General features: G+C 39.8%; 1 long non-coding RNA gene across 1 annotated transcript in view; it reads left to right on the top strand.

The window, feature by feature from the left end:
• Window positions 1–10330, top strand: part of LOC142869559 (uncharacterized) — a 31416-nt gene that overhangs the window by 922 nt on the left and 20164 nt on the right. The window contains exon 2 of the long non-coding RNA XR_012918132.1: window positions 118–211. This is a non-coding gene — a long non-coding RNA (uncharacterized LOC142869559). The remainder of the gene's footprint in view (window positions 1–117; window positions 212–10330) is intronic.

The following is a 10330-nucleotide window of genomic DNA, read 5'->3' as shown; positions in this document are numbered from 1 at the left end:
TTGGAGGTGGAACCTTTGGGAGGTAATTAGTATTAGAGAAGATCAGCAGAGTGGGGCCCTCATCATGACACTTTATAGGAAGAGAGATCTGAACTGTTGTTCTTCTTGCCATCTCAGCAGGTGGTGCCCTCCACTATGTTATGAGGAACACAGTAAGAAGGCTCTCACCAGATGCAGCCCCTCAACCTTGGACTTCCCAGCCTCCAAAACTGTAAGAAATAAATTTGTTTTTTAAAAAATAGATTACCCAGTCTTTGGTATTCTGTTATAGCAACAGAAAACAGACTAAGACACGAAGGGTGGGGGATTGTTGCTACACTGATTTAGCAGGATTCTTGCGCAAACTGGATTTAGCAAGGACAGAGAAGGAAGCCCAGGATCCAACCTAGTCAGGCAGAAGACTCAGAGGAGCCTGACTAAAGTTATGGTAAAAGGAGAGAGTCTTTATCTGATAAAACAAAAAGAAATGTAAGGAATTAGAAAGTGGCAGGGGGTGGAGGGTGAGGGCAAGGCAGGGAGTGTGACTATATTAGTTAGACTGCCCCAATGAAGGCAGGCCTGAGGGTGCAATTTTGGATGAGTTCTCAACAAAGTAAGGGAGAATCTGCAAAGTTTCAGGGAAGGCACAGGGACAAAGGGACCAGCCAAGTGCAAAGGCCTGAAGTCAGTATGGCTGGAATTAAGTGAGCCAGGGAAGAATAGTAGTTGATGAGAGCCAGATAATGCAGAGGCCAGAAAAATACAGGGTTTTCAAGGGAGTGGAAAGGAGTTTTAATTTTATTCTAAATGAAATGGAAAACCATTAGAGGGTGTTAACTAGGCAGATGTCATGATATGATGTTCAAAAGATCAGTCTGGCTGCTTTTAAAGAATGGATTAGAGAGATGCAAGAGTGGATAAGAGTAGACAAGTTAGGAGACTGCATAGATGGTGATGATGGTGATTGTATTAAGTATCGGTCCGGTTGGGTGTTGGTTTGATATGACATTTCTATATTGTATAGGTAGAATTGACAGGATTTACTGATAGGCTGGAATCCTGTTAGCCAGATAGGGGGGAATAAAGGATGAATCCTAGATTTTTGGCTTGAGCATCTGGTGCATGGGTGAATCACTTGAACACATAAGGTAGCCAGGGAGTAAGAAAAATAGGTTTAAGGAGAAGATTAAGATTTCTGTTTTGGACATAGCAAGTTTGAGATGCTCATTAGACATCTTAGAGGTAATTAATAATTACCTCTTACAGTTACCTTATGCTATGTTGTGAACTCCTTAAAAGGCATTTTATCCATCTTTATCTTTCCAGTGCTATATCTTGGCTACATTGCAGCCCAGACCGAATTCTCAAAAAGTCCCTGTGACACAAATCCTCATGTGACTTCTGGGCTCCAACCTAGTAGGTGCTTAAAAAGACTTTTATAAATTAATGAACAGATCCAAAGCCACCATATTGCTATTTCCTCCTACCTAGCTTCCTGTTCTTTGCTACTGTTCCCTCTTATATCCAGTAATACACCCTCTATATTAGCATTTCATCCAAGCAAAGCTGGGCCAAGCTGATAGGAATTTGTAGGAAAAACTAAGGAATTTGCAGGAAAAGGACCAATGCTGAGAGACTTCTTAGACAAAAGCAGCAAATCCCACATATCCCAACAAAAAATGACATCTAGTTTTAGTGGCCACAGCTTGGTCAAGTTCTAAGACTGACCTACCACAAGCTCTATCTTATTAGAGCTTGGGGAAAAACACTTTAGACCTTTAGACACCCTACATTGTTTCAGCTACATTCAAAACAGGGAAAGTTTGGGGTCAATAATTCCACTTCTAGTAATAGATCTTAAGGAAATAATCAGAGACTTAGACAAAGATATGCATATGATAATGTTCCATACAGTGGCATTTTCAATCGTGTAAAGTTGGGACCACCCTAATTTGAGAAATAGCTAATAAGAAAGTGCCTAACTGAATGGGGCATGCATAAGATAGAATATAGAGAAGCTATTAATATTTGTTTTTAATATTAAGATGACTTTTTAGTGGCATGGGCAAATGGTTATAATATAATGGAGTGTACAATTGGTTCTCAGTGTGTAGGTGTATATGTATGTGTCGAAAAGAGACTGGAAGGAAATACACCAAAATCTTAGTGTGTTTTATTTCTGGATGGTGAAAACATAGGCTATTTTCATTTCTTTCTTTACACCATTCTGTGTTTTCAAAATTTGTGTGACCAATGCGCTACTTTTATTGAGTTGTAATTTATACACAATAAGCTGTACATGTTTGAAGTATACAGTTTGGTTTATTTTGACATATGTAAACACCTGTAACGTCATCACCACAACCAAGATAATGAACATATCTATCCCCTGCAAGAATTTCCTTGTTGTATTCCTCCCTCCTACACATCACTGTGTTCCTCTCCCATTCCAAGTTAACCACTGATAAGCTTTCTTTCTTTTTTTTTTTTCTTTTTTCTTTTGAGACAGGGTCTCACTTTGTTGCCCAGACTAGAGTGAGTGCCATGGCGTCAGCCTAGCTCACAGCAACCTCAAACTCCTGGGCTTAAGCAATCCTCCTGCCTCAGCCTCCCGAGTAGCTGGGACTACAGGCATGCGCCACCATGCCTGGCTAATTTTTTCTATATATATATTAGCTGGCTAATTAATTTCTTTCTATTTATAGTAGAGACGGGGTCTCGCTCTTGCTCAGGCTGGTTTCGAACTCCTGACCTCAAGCAATCCGCCCGCCTCGGCCTCCCAGAGTGCTAGGATTACAGGTGTGAGCCACCGCACCCGGCCTATAAGCTTTCCATTACTGTAGATTAGTTTGCATTTTCTACAGTTTCACATAAATGAAGTCATGATATATATTCTTTTGTGTCTGACTTTCACTCAACTTAATTATTTTGAAAGTAATATATCTTTTTCATGATAGCAATAGTTCATAAACAGTATTCTATTATTTATCCACTTACCTGTTGATCAGTATGTGGGTTGTTTCAAATTTTTCTTGCTTGATCAAACTTAATATTGAAAGGTAACAAGTCTTTGTTATAAGAATCACCTGAGCTTGTGTGGAAACATGTCCTGAATTAAGTGTGGTGTATCCAACAGTGACCAGCTCAAGAATTCTAAGTAAGAGCCACTTAAATTGGCAACAATTTTGAGTCCCAGAGAGTCCTGACTTTAGCTGGCAAAAACTCCTCGAACTGTACTCCTTTAGAATCTAGAAAGAAACAGAATCCCAAATGTGAAGGAACAGGAGCACAGCTGGAGCTCACTTCCCCAATTTGCCAGGAAACTTTCAGAAAAGCACAACCCAGGGCTGGGCTCGGTGGCTCACACCTGTAATCCTAGCCCTCTGGGAGGCTGAGGCAGGAGGATTGCTTGAGCTCAAGAGTTCAGGACCAGCCTGAGCAAGAGCAAGACCCTGTCTCTACTAAAAATAGAAAAATTATGGCGGGGCGTGGTGGCTCAGGCCTGTAATCCTAGCACTCTGGGAGGCTGAGGCGGGCGGATTGCTTGAGGTCAGGAGTTTGAAACCAGCCTGAGCAAGAGTGAGACTCCCGTCTCTACTATAAATAGAAAGAAATTAATTGGCCAACTAAAAATATGTAGAAAAAATTAGCCGGGCATGGTGGCACATGCCTGTAGTCCCAGCTATTTGGGAGGCTGAGGCAGAAAGATTTCTTGAGCCCAAGAGTTTGAGGTTGCTGTGAGCTAGGCTGACGCCAAGGCACTCACTCTAGCCTGGGCAACAAAGCAAGACTCCATCTCAAAACAAAACAAAACAAAACAAAACAAAAAGAAAAATTAGTGGGGCATGGTGATGTGCACCTGTAGTCCCAGCCACTTGGGAGGCTGAGGCAAGAGGATCACTTGAGCCTAGGAGTTTGAGGTTGCAGTGAGCTGTGATGATGACGATGACTCTGCACTCTAGCCAGGGCAAGTAAGACTCTGTCTCCAAAAAAAAAGCACAACCCGACCCGGTAGGGAGTGGATGCAAGTTGCAGAAGTGTCTTTTTGCATTTCTCCTTTCTTTCTTCTTTCCCCCCTCTATAAAATAAGGATAATCCCACCTGTCTTTTGAGGGTATGGATCAAATGAGCTAATTTATGTGAAATCATTTTGAAAACTATAATATATATATATATATTTTTTTAAAGGACAATTATTATTACCAAGAGGTGAAGCCTAAGTTGAGATGCCCTCCTTCACCATGAGCAGTCATTGTTCAAGAGACTGGAAGAAGTAAAATTTCATATTTGAGCCATTACAAGTATTGCAAGAACTGTAAGAACATGCTGGTGGGGTGGTTCAGTTGGGCTTTGTAGAAGGAAATAGCAAATATTATGTGCCTTCAGGGTGTCAGGTACTAGGCAAGATGCTTCTCACCCATTGATACCTAAGTGCATGCTGGGAGGCAGAGTGTGCCTGTTTCTTGCAATTTCCAGCACAGCCCTGGCTAAGACATTGCTGGTCATTGAAATGGCTGATATTAAAGTCATCTATATAGCATATAAGGCATCTGTGGGTCCAGTCTTGCCCTCTAGTTGCTGTGTTACATGGATTTCTCTCCGATAACAGGAAAGGAAAAGGAAAAGATTAATAATGTTTTAGTTAGTTAACTAATAGGGCAAATAACTAATAGTTAATACTGTTTTCCGAAGGGATCAGTCAGCTTAACTCTGTTCTAGGTCAGATTAATTTATAACCTCCCAGCTTTCTTACACACAGCAAAAGACTAAATCAAAAGTCCAAGTAAAAAATATTACATAATATACTGTGTATTCATGTTATTTTTTAAACATCTGGAAAATTTTCAATTTCAAAATACAGGGGTGTCAGAGAAAGGATTGTGGATCTGTATTTTATTATCCCTTTGTTAGCCAGAGACCCTGACAACCAGACCACATGAGAAAACGCGCCATCTGGTGGTTGTAGTGGAGAAACATGCCACAGGGCAGCAGGATAAAGGAGAAAGGCCTGGATCAGAGACAAGGACCCTCCAGCTCACAATCCTGGACAATTCCTTTTATTCAGAGGATACTTTAAAATATCCTCAAGGACTGCTTGAGGAGCAGCAGGAGATGTTACTTCAGTTAAAAAAATTAATATTCAGCTTATTAAAGTAAAATAATATTACTTAAGCTTTTTTTAAAGTTCAGGTTATAAACCTGAACTCCTTTACACATTTTTTTTTTTTTTTTGGAGACAGAGTCTCACTCTGTTGCCTGGGCTAGAGTGCCGTGGCGTCAGCCTAGCTTACAGCAACCTCAAACTCCTGGGCTCAAGCGATCCTTCTGCCTCAGCCTCCGGAGTAGCTAGGACTTACAGGCATGTGCCACCATGCCTGGCTAATTTTTTCTACATATTTTTAGTTGGCCAATTAATTTCTTTCTATTTTTAGTAGAGATGGGGTCTTGCTCTTGCTCAGGCTGGTCTCAAACTCCTGTGCTCAAATGATCCGCCTGCCTCGGCCTCCCAGACTTTTATATATTTTCAAATGCATTTATATATTTAATACATTTGCTTTCCTTTTTGGAGTACTTCGATTGTCTGGCAAATGAAATACAAACAAAATAAAAACAAAACACTATTCTAAAAGTTCAATACTGTGTATGTGTAATGTGAATACATAATGTAAATTTCCATTACTATATGTAAAATTGGTTGTAACTTAAACTTGTAAGTCTAAGTGGATTGCTCAATTACACATTTTAACTTGGAATAAAAATTACCATCCCAAGTAATTTTTTAGTTCCTTTATTAGTTTCTTGAAATTTCCCAATTCCAGAGTAAATCCTGGCCAGGATGCAGGTGGATTTAGCATCTGCTAACCAAGACTAGAATATTCTTTGTTCAATATCCTTTCTTTTCTAATGCTTTCATGCTCTGTTTCTGCTCTCACAGGAAGACTCCCTCTTCTTACCTAATAGAATCCAAATTGAATGCTTTCTAACGTCTTTCCCTTTATACCTAACACAACCTTTATGCCTGGGGTCAGCAAACTTTCTGTAAAGGGCCAGATAGTAAATATTTTGGGTTTTGTGGGCCATATGGTTGCAACTATTAAACTGTACCATTGTGGCATGAAAGTAGCCATAGACATCACATAAAAGAGAACAGCTGTGTATATAAAACTTCCATTTATGGATACTGCAATTTGAATTTCATATAATTTTCATGTGTCACAAAATATTAGTGATGATTTTTTTCCAACCATTTAAAAATGTAAAAACAATTCCTAGCTTGTGAGCCATACAAAAAGTCAGTGGGCTAGATTTGGCTTACAGGGGAGCTAGAGTTTGCCAACTATTACTCTAACCCAGGCATCCTCGAACTACAGCCCACGGGCCACATGCAGGTGTTTTTGCCTGTTTGTTTTTTTACTACAAAATAAGATATGTGCAGTGTGTGTAGGAATTTGGTCATAGTGTTTTTAAAACTATAGTCCGGCCCTCCAATAGTCTGAGGGACAGTGAACTGGCCCCGTTTAAAAAGTTTGAGGACCCCGGCCCAGTGACAGAGAAATACTAATGTCAATTCTTATTTCACATTCTTTCAAAATTGACAAACTTCTCTAGAAATTTCTCAAATTTCTCAGAAGTTATTTGGCAGGTGAGACACTGTTCAGTACCCATGGCCAGCGAGCAGTCTGGAGTGGTTACACCATACTGCACCCCACTCCCCACTTTCTTTGGAATCATCAGTCTGTATATTACTTTAGTTGGGATTTCTTGTCAGTCAAATACTTTGTTTTGTGTAGGCATGTAAAATGATATTTTTCTGTTGACTTTGTTTTCTTTTCCTTTACTAATCCAAAAGCCTTTACCTTTATTATTTGGTCTAAGATGTCCCTAAACAGAGCACAGTTGATTTTTTAAAATATTTTAATTAAGCTACAGTCTGATGTATTCTGTCTTGGGATTCTCATTTAGTAAAATTTTAACTTTGAAATAACCAAATGAACAAAAAAGTAGCAAGTATATTACAAATAATTATTTCCTGGCCCACCTGAGGGTAAGTTTTTGACTTGATGACCCATCACTCCTACTACTTTTCGTGTTTATTTCCTAGAAATGAGCATTCTGTATAACGACGGATCAGTCATTAACATTAGGAAATGAACCAATATTACTATCATCTCATCCTCAGACCCTTTCAGATTTCACTAATTGTCCCAGTAGTGTCATTTATATGGTAAAATGAACAAGTTAGGGATAGCATTTAGTTGTGTTAGCCTTATTCAGTTCCTTAATCTTTCTTTGACTTTGGTACATTCGAACATTATAGGCCAGTTATTTTGTAAAGTGTCCTTCAATTTGGATTTGTCTGATGTTTCCTCATGATTAGATTCAGTTTATGCATCTTTGGCAGAAATATCACAGAAGAGGTGCTATTTTCTTCTCAATGCAACCTATCAAGTGGCAAAGGATTCAGATTTCTCCCATTATTGGTGTTTGCTTCTTTTCACTTGATTAAGGTGGTTTGCCAGTCTTCTCCACTTTGAAGCTCCTCTTTCCCTCATTGTTTTTAAGAAATATTTTATGGAAAGCTATTTTGAAAGTATATACACATCCCATTTCTCATTAAACTTCTATTTATTTACTCATTCATGTCAGTATAGACTCATAGTTTCCTATTTTGTTCAATAGGTTGCAAGTCATTATTATTTTGATGATCAGATTGTCCCAGATTTGCTCAGTTTTAGTTCCTTAAAGCTGGATAATGTGTCCATTTTAGAGTACTTCCTTGCTTTCTGGCTCATCTTGTACTTTTCCTGCCCAGCCATGGTATCAGTCATTTCTCCAAGGAGGTCTGGCTCCTTTCAATAGAGAATGGAGTGCCTAGACCTGGATGCTAGGTGTGTGCACTGCACTGGGGGGAGAGAGGTACCACTGCTCCAAAGCTCGCTTAGTAGACAGAGCTAGGGAGGTTTGTACACCCACACATACATTTATACTTCTTTATCTATGTTGAAATTTATGAGCTCACTCCAATACCTAGTCAAACCCAGAGTTCATTCTAGTGTTTTCCTTTCCAATTTCACACCTTCTCCAAAAATGAGAAAGTTAGCTTCCATTACCTTTAATATTTTTGCTTATATTGATCAAGTCTCCTATTCCTAACCAATCTGCCATTGCTATCCATCCCCTGCATGTATGCCCTACCCACCCCACTTAGGGTCTAACTCCCTACACCAGGCCACAGCCTCAGCTCCTAAGTGGACCCCACTAAACTCCCCAGGCTGCACATCCATGTGGATACCTGGCTTGCTCTGTTTTACCTAATGGCTGAATTGTGGGTCAAAGAAAAACGGGGGAGGGAAGGCAGAGTCTTGCTGGAATTTTATGTAAACTCCACAAAGGAAGAGATCTTCTGATTTACAGTAATATATTCCAAGTGTCTTGCTCAAGGTCAGGAGTTCAAAACCAGCCTGAGCAAGAGCAAGACCCCGTCTCTACTATAAATAGAAAGAAACTAATTGGCCAACTGATATATATATAAAAAAATTAGCCGGGCATGGTGGCGCATGCCTGTAGTCCCAGCTACTCGGGAGGCTGAGGCAGGAGGATCGCTTGAGCCCAGGAGATTGAGGTTGCTGTGAGCTAGGCTGATGCCACGGCACTCACTCTAGCCTGGGCAACAAAGCGAGACTCTGGCTCAAAAAAAAAAAAAAAAAAAAAAAAATATATTCCAAGTGTCTAAAACAGACCCTGGCATATAGTAGCCACTCAATAAAAAAAAAAAAAAAAAAAAAAAACCCACCAATTTTGAAGAATCAATTTTATGAAACTGTAAGGTTGACAGTTATTTTAAATACATTCAAATATTTAACTTTAAGATACTTTCCCACCATTGTAGATAACTTTTTATAAAATGGAAAGTTATCAAACAGATTAACAGGACAATTAAAGTTCCAATCTCTAGTCACATGAAGCTTATCTAAATTTGGATTTACGTGCATGCGTAAAGCCTCACAGAATTAAATACACTAATTTTACCAGCCTACATAGAAGTCATCAACATTGTGTGGGACTGACAATTTAATAAAAGAAAATAGAAAGGATTTTACTTTCTAACAATATGGGAACAAGGTTTTATATAAAAGGGTTGGAGGGAACTAGGTAGGCCCTTCCGCCTTCCATCTCTTCTGCCACATGAGGACCCTGTGCTCATCCTCTTTGCCCCATCTGGAGAATGCAGGAATAAGTAGCCATCTTGGAAGGAGAGACTGGGCCCTCATCAGACATTGAGCCTGCTGGTGTCTTGGACTCCCAGACTTGATACATGTGAGCAATAAATGTATGCTGTTTATAAATTGCCCAGTCTAAGGAATTTTGCTATAGCAGCAGGAATGGACTGAGAGAAACTGGTACCAGAAGTAAGTGCTACTATAACAAATAGTTAAACATGTGAAAGTTGCTTTGGAACTGGATAATGGATAGAGTCTGATGGTAAAGGGCTATTCTGGTTAAGGGCTCAGAAGACAGAGCTGCAGAGAAAACCTTAATCTTAGAGATTACTTAAGCAGTTGTAATCAGAATGCTGGTAGAAATATGGACCATAAAGACAATTCTGATGAGGTCTCAGAAATGGGGAAGGAGGTATTGGAAACTGGAGGAAAGGCCATCCTTGTTATAAAGTGGCAAAGAAACTTGGCTGAATTGTGTCCTAGTTGTAGTGTTATGTGGAAAGCAGAACTTGCAAACAATGAACTAGAATATTTATTTAGTAGGAGAAATCTCTAAGCAAAATGTTGAGGGTATGGCATGGCTTTTCTTGACTGCTTATAAAATGCAAGAACAGAGAAATGAATTAAAGATGGAATTTATAATCAAAGGGAAGCAGAACTTAAAAGATTTGGAAAATTCTTGGCCTGGCCAGGTTATAAAGAATAAAAAGGTGTGTTGGGGAGAAAATACTAAGAGTGTGGCCAAGTGAACATTTGAAGTATGGCTGAAGGGAAGCCAGAAGCTTCTTATCAAGACAATGGAAGAATAACCTTGAGGCATTTCAGAGATCTTCAAGGCTGCCACTCCCATCAGATGCCCAGAGTGCAAGCGCCTTGAAGGCAAAATGGTTTAAAAGAAGAAGTCCAGTGCACCCACGGAGCCTTGGGGCTTGCTGCCTAGGACCGCCTCAAGTTCCTGTCCCCACATTTTGGTACAGTATTCCTTAACCACCCCAGCTGTGGCTCCAAAGCAGGCCCAGGTACAATTCAGGCTGCCACTCCAGAAGGCACATGGGATAAACCTTGGCGTTGTCCATGTGGTGCTAACTCTGCAGGTGCAGAGTACAAAAGTGACGGAGGCATGGTTACCA

Source organism: Microcebus murinus, chromosome 2 (assembly GCF_040939455.1).
Source record: "Microcebus murinus isolate Inina chromosome 2, M.murinus_Inina_mat1.0, whole genome shotgun sequence".
Classification (NCBI taxonomy): domain Eukaryota; kingdom Metazoa; phylum Chordata; class Mammalia; order Primates; family Cheirogaleidae; genus Microcebus; species Microcebus murinus.
The sequence above is the reverse complement of the archived record's forward strand: the minus strand, read 5'-3'. Positions and strand labels throughout refer to the sequence as shown.